This window comes from Phragmites australis, chromosome 3 (genome assembly GCF_958298935.1).
Source record: "Phragmites australis chromosome 3, lpPhrAust1.1, whole genome shotgun sequence".
Taxonomy (NCBI): Eukaryota; Viridiplantae; Streptophyta; class Magnoliopsida; order Poales; family Poaceae; genus Phragmites; species Phragmites australis.
In genome coordinates, this window is record NC_084923.1 from 8,397,723 (window position 1) to 8,403,723 (window position 6,001).

Consider the following 6,001-nt stretch of genomic DNA (forward strand, 5'->3'; position numbering starts at 1 on the left):
CACGAGCAACGTTCGTCGTGCGTATCAAATCCATTGCCTCAAGCATGGGCGTAAGTGCGGGCGACGTGCACCGCTCGTAGATCAGTGTGGTTGACGGTAGCGACGTAGTTGTCCAGGCGGTAGTGGCCGGTCACGGGGTTCGGTGTCCACAAGATCTCGACAGCGATGTTGCGGCTAGCCTCTCCTGCAATCGCACCATCTATCAAAGTCGTTGTGCGCCTCATGGCACCAGATGCGTCCAGCTCCGTGTAGCCCCTCGCAATCGCCACCCTCAGGGCTAACGAGGTCAACACGGCGCGAGCAGAGCCAGAGAGAGAGCCTATTAGCCTCCTAAGAGCACCGCCGTCGTCCGCCGCACAAGAGCGGTTAAACGGGTATGCCTGCAAACGATGGGTTTGTTCCGCGCTCTTTGGACGTGGGCGTGCTAAAACTCATAGGTACACGTATAGAAAACACTATATATATCCTTCACAACTTATTACCATCCCTACTGATGGTCCTCATGAACTTGCTTCCCCTTTTACCCATTATTGAACTTTCAAATTGTGTTCGATGGACATTTTTTAATAAAAGAAATAAGATGGAGAAAGATAATATGAAGGTTAATATTTTTATTCAGTGTGTGACATTATGAATACGTTCACATATTTACAAAAATCATTGCGGCAGTACCAATGACATGTAGGCTCCACATCCCCAAATATTTCTTTAAGATGCAATATACGACATGTTGGGCTCCTTCTCTTACCTTATTTGAATAGAATATGATTCGTCAAACAAAGCCTGAATCAATACTTGGTTTGTGATATAGGCAAAAATTCAAAAATAGGCAACAAACGTCATTTTATTTGTCAAAATAGATAATATATCGATATATTTGTAAATTTAGCACATGTATTCGGCACCTCAAATACCAAAAAATCGAAAGCTCATGTATTCGATACCTGAAATGCCAAATACGGTGAACATCAAGCCGATTGCTCACATTGTGTCGGGTCAGTGCTTTTTGCGCGATGGTCGCATCGTGTCACGTCATTTAGCTTTTGTCGATTTTTTGAACCCAGGTGTTGCCGTGTTCACTATAAAATATGAGCAGGCTGGTTTTGTAGCACAATTTAGTTTTATCAAGATACGAATGAATAAATGAAGAAAGAAACTGAATGAGTGAGTGTGTGTGAATTTGTTTCAACGTAATATTATCGATATTTTATTATTCATTTAATATATTTGTGTATGTAACTTTTTAGGGAAGTAACGTTGGGAGGATACAAAATCTAATTTATCGAACAATAATAGTTGTGAAGTACAATTATCATATAACCAGGTATAGACGTTACATACGTTGATAAACATTACCTGCGATATGAGGTGTTTCATTGCTGCGAATGGACCATAACCATAAAGAGATGACGACAGCAAACGCTGGCATATATAGTACACATAAAGACTAACTTAATAATGTGACACTGCTAAACCAAATATGCCTTAGAGAATGAAAATAGACCAGATTACAATAGATACTCTCTATTGAGTGCACCTAGGATATTTGCCCTTTTGTAGAGCATCGGGGCCCTCCGCTTTAGCGCGATGAGCCCTCTCCCACTTTCTTTCCCTCTTTGCTTCGCGTGCCTCAATCACGGCATGCTCCTTGGATGCCTTCCTCGTACACACCTCCTCCTGACACTTGAGCCGTAGTTTCTCCTGTTGTTGCTCTTACTCCCAATGTTTGTACGCTTCCCTCATCCACCGCATGTTCATGTCGACCCACTGCTTCTAATGCTTATTTTGCTCTATGTCCAGCCATTCCACGAAGTCACGGATAGGTGGAGGAGACTGGACAAATGAAACAAGAGGGTAGATTAGTAAGACAGTGTATGAAATCGTACGAAAAGTGCCACATTAGTGATATACTTCGCTATACTGGTGGGTACTCGTACGGCTCATGTCGAGGCTTGTCGTACTGGTAGTTTGCAGATATGAAGAAGCATAAGCCATAGGTGTAGGAGATGTCCTGTGACTCACGAAGCTTACAAGGGTTGCCACAGAAGCACATCGGTGGTTCGACCCCTGGGGGATGAAAATTCCCCAATTTTTCTTGGTGGGCTTGGTAGAGCTGAGGAAGACATTGCAGTTGAGAGAGCTAAAGAAGGAGTGGTCTATCTGTGGATGAGGGTAGGGTTATTTATGGTGACTGGGGGTTAGTGCATGGACTGAGTGCATTAGCTTAGCTGGGGGTTGGAGTATAGGATTCCCTGTGAAAGCTAGAAAAGTTGTGGTATTGATGTTTGACAGAGATTTTCCATGAAAGCTGTTGCTTGGAGTGATCATTTATTCTGCAAAAGAGGTTTGCAATGTCTTTGTTGATCAATTGTGCATCTTCCAGGAATGCCTAACGCAAAAGAGGAGCATTCAAATTAATAGAAAAAGATAAGTAGGGTGAGCATATAGGAAATTACTAACCTAAATGTGGGATGCATACTAGTCAAATAACATCACTATCATTCTTTGCCTCCTAGAGAAATCTAGAACAGAAGGATAGTCGACCAATTCGCACATCTTGAGATACGTTTGACGTTGCTCGTGCAAGAGCGCCTTAAGGTCCTCGGTGGTTAAATGTGAGAGTGGTTAATGTAGAACAGAAGAGATTTGCATGCAATTTTGCCATGACTTGGACTAGGTTGTTCTCCTTGAAGGGATCATCATTCCCATCACGTACAACCTACAATGAGGTATTAAATGCTATATGGATCGTTGTAGGTGTTTATAGAAAGCATGTACTCAAAGATCTCACCATAGATTTATTGATCTTTCACTGCAACGTTATGGCTCTGTAGCATGAATTCCTAATTATTTAAGAAATATTAAACAAATATTAAATATCACAATTATTTGACAAACATTACAAAAGTTGTGTGCTAGAATTATTTTATAAACATTACATAAATTAATAATACAATGAATAATACATAATAGGAATGACTAAAATAATAAAATCAATAATACATGTGCCATTAACAAGTACAAGTGCACTAGCGACTCAACAATGACGATGTTGCACGCAATCTTCAAGAGTGTACGCGTTTGGTGGGTTTGTAGCCCTCATCTCAGCAGCATGCGGTGGCCCCTGCCTCATGTTCCATTGCTGTCATCATCAACATCCTGCCCTGTGGGACCCTCATGGAACGTTTATCCCGCACCACTAACTCTACTGCATGTACCATGAAGAAGGATCCTCATGCAGCAGTGTGGACGCTCCTAGAATGTGCTACCGCAGAGTATGGTGTGCCGAAGGCTCACCCTAGTGGTACCACTGTGAACCCCTAGATGCATTAGGATATTGTGGGTACTGTGTGTTGAGGAGCTCGATGAAGCTGACGGCCTGCATTGCTGTAGCCGAATCAAAATCATGTGTGTTGCTCATTTAGGCGTCTGCTGCGTGTAGTCAACGACGTCTTCGTGACGAGTCGATGTTGTAGGTGGAGGTGTCAACGTAGCTTGAGGAGTTTGTATACATTGTGGGGCTTGTGAACCCAATGTACACTGCTCGGCGCAGGAGCTTGTGTGCACTCCTCGCGATACTCTGAAGCAGAAGATGCCTCTTGTGACTGTGCTCGAATGGGTTTGTCACGAGCACTAGACGGGCGCATGCTGTGGAAGACATGAGACGTGTCCATGGCTGGTAGATCATACCCGCTTCAGGACAAGAAGAGACCAACATACTTCATATCATATTACATACCAAACCTATAAGATACATATGGTTAACGATGCTTGAATAACACTACAATATTTGAAATGCATTACATAAAAAATAACTATCTGCACTACTTCTCTTCATCTCGATCAGATTCTCCTCTTCTCGTGTTGCTGCTACTCCTCACATCACGCTACTTCTCTTCTCCACACGTTGTGCTGCTGCTTCTCCTCTCCTCTCCTCCCTTGCTCATGCTGCTCGTATGCTCTCTGGTCACGCTGCGGCTCCTTATAGCGAAACACGGTAGCGCACTCGCATTTTATAGCGAAACACGGCAGCACGCATGTTTAAAAAGGTGGCAAAAGAGAAATGACGCAACACGACATGACCTGTCATGCCGAAAGCACTGACCGACATGATATGAGCGGAGCCGACTTGTATTCGATGCCTGATGTATCGAATATGACACTGTTCACCGTATTCAGGTGCTGAATACAGGGAGTTTTCGGCACCTGAGATGTCAAATACAGTAAATAGTGTCATATTCGGCATCTCATGTGCCGAATACAGGAGTTTTCGGTACATCACGTAGCCGAATTGATTTTTCGGTGTTTAAGATGCCGAATACAAGTGCTAGATTTACAAATATATTGATATATTATCTATCGTCTATTTTTAGTTTTTTTGCCTGTGATATATGATTGCACAATGACCAAAGATAAATAAGTCCTAAAGATGAATAGGTAGGAAGCCTTGTTCTCCGCAAGACCACAACGTCTTCCAGCATGCAGAGTCTGTCCCTGGTAGCTTGCATGTGAGATGCAAAAAGATCAACACAGACTCCTTTTAGGTTGGAATGGAAAGGAGAGTTTCCACTGCTTGCCTTGACAGGGACAGAAGAATAAATTGGAATGTAATCGATTTTACGTAATCCAAGATTTATATGTGCCTAAACTCCATGGCCGTGGAAGGAAACTTGAGAGGAATGCAGGTTAGGGTTCCCGTTCCCCGACGATCGACGGCTTGCAGGGTCGAGGCGCCGGTCCTCTTTGCCCCTGGTGCTTCCGGCGGCGCGGGCGTGGATGGCCGGCATACTATCCTCAATCCGCCATCATCGTCGGAGCAGAGAAGCATGCTACTCCTGATCTTAGTCGTCCTCATTTGTCACCGCCAATCTCGAGATGGGAGCTCACGGCAAACAAACGCGCTTGCGAAAGAGAAATTCGGAATCGGTTGTTCGTCCCTGCATCAAGGAAGGTGGAAGGAGCTAGTCTGGAAGAAGCTGCGGAAAATTTGGACAGAGCTATTGGTCGGATTTTGAATTCTATTGGTTTGGCTGAACTGTCTGTCTCCAGCAGGATCTGTCGATCAGAGGCGGAGGAACAACCGACGAGGTTGCCGGCGAAGGAGATGACGGGGCTTACTGGATCTATCGCATTCCATCCAATCTAGGCCCAGGAGAGCCATTCGCATTTGGGCCTTTCTCCATCGGCCCAGTCGCACACCGAGATATATAATGTCTCCAGCGGACCGGCGTCGGTGGACTGGATCTGGATTTCCAAGGAAAGCGCTTGGCTAGGGTTAGGGTTCCCCGCTCGCCCGAGCGAGATCTGGCGATTCGGGGTGGCTACGCGCAAGGTGAGGAGGGCCTCTCCCCCTTCCCCCCTCTCTCTCTCGTTTGTTCAGGTGGTCAAGCAAGGTGGGATGGCCAATCGACCGAGTCATGGTCAGGGTCGGGGGTGGGGGAAATGAAGGCATGAGGAAGACGCGTGGTTGGAGGAAGACGATCTCCTCGAGGGGGATTCACAGCGCGAAAGGGATCTACGCTTGAAGCTTCAGAGGGGATCTGGTCCGGCGGTGTGAAGGGGTTTCTAGACTTCTGCGCACGAACAAGGTAGCTCCCAGCAAAGAGACCAAGGCGGTCGTGACCATGGTGGTCGCTGGAACCTTCTGCAGGATGGGAGATCTCAGATCCCGCAAGGTGCATGGGGGAGAAGGAATATTGGTCAAGAGGCTCAAGGGGGAGTCAGATCTCAGAGGATGGAGGAGCTCCCGAGGCAAGAGGTCATAGATCTACGTCGAGATCAATCCCGAGGTAAAGCTTCTAAGGCCAAATCTTCTGATTCTATTGTTTGTTTTCGCTGCCAACAAGAGGGTCACCATAAAATTGACTGCCAGAATGATCCGGTTTGCTATAAGTGTAAGAAACCTGGACATATGGCAGCGGAATGTAGAGCTCTTGCTGATAAGGAAAAAAAAACTTAAGATGTTTGGTTTTAGTATTCCAGAACAGGGTTTTTATTGTCT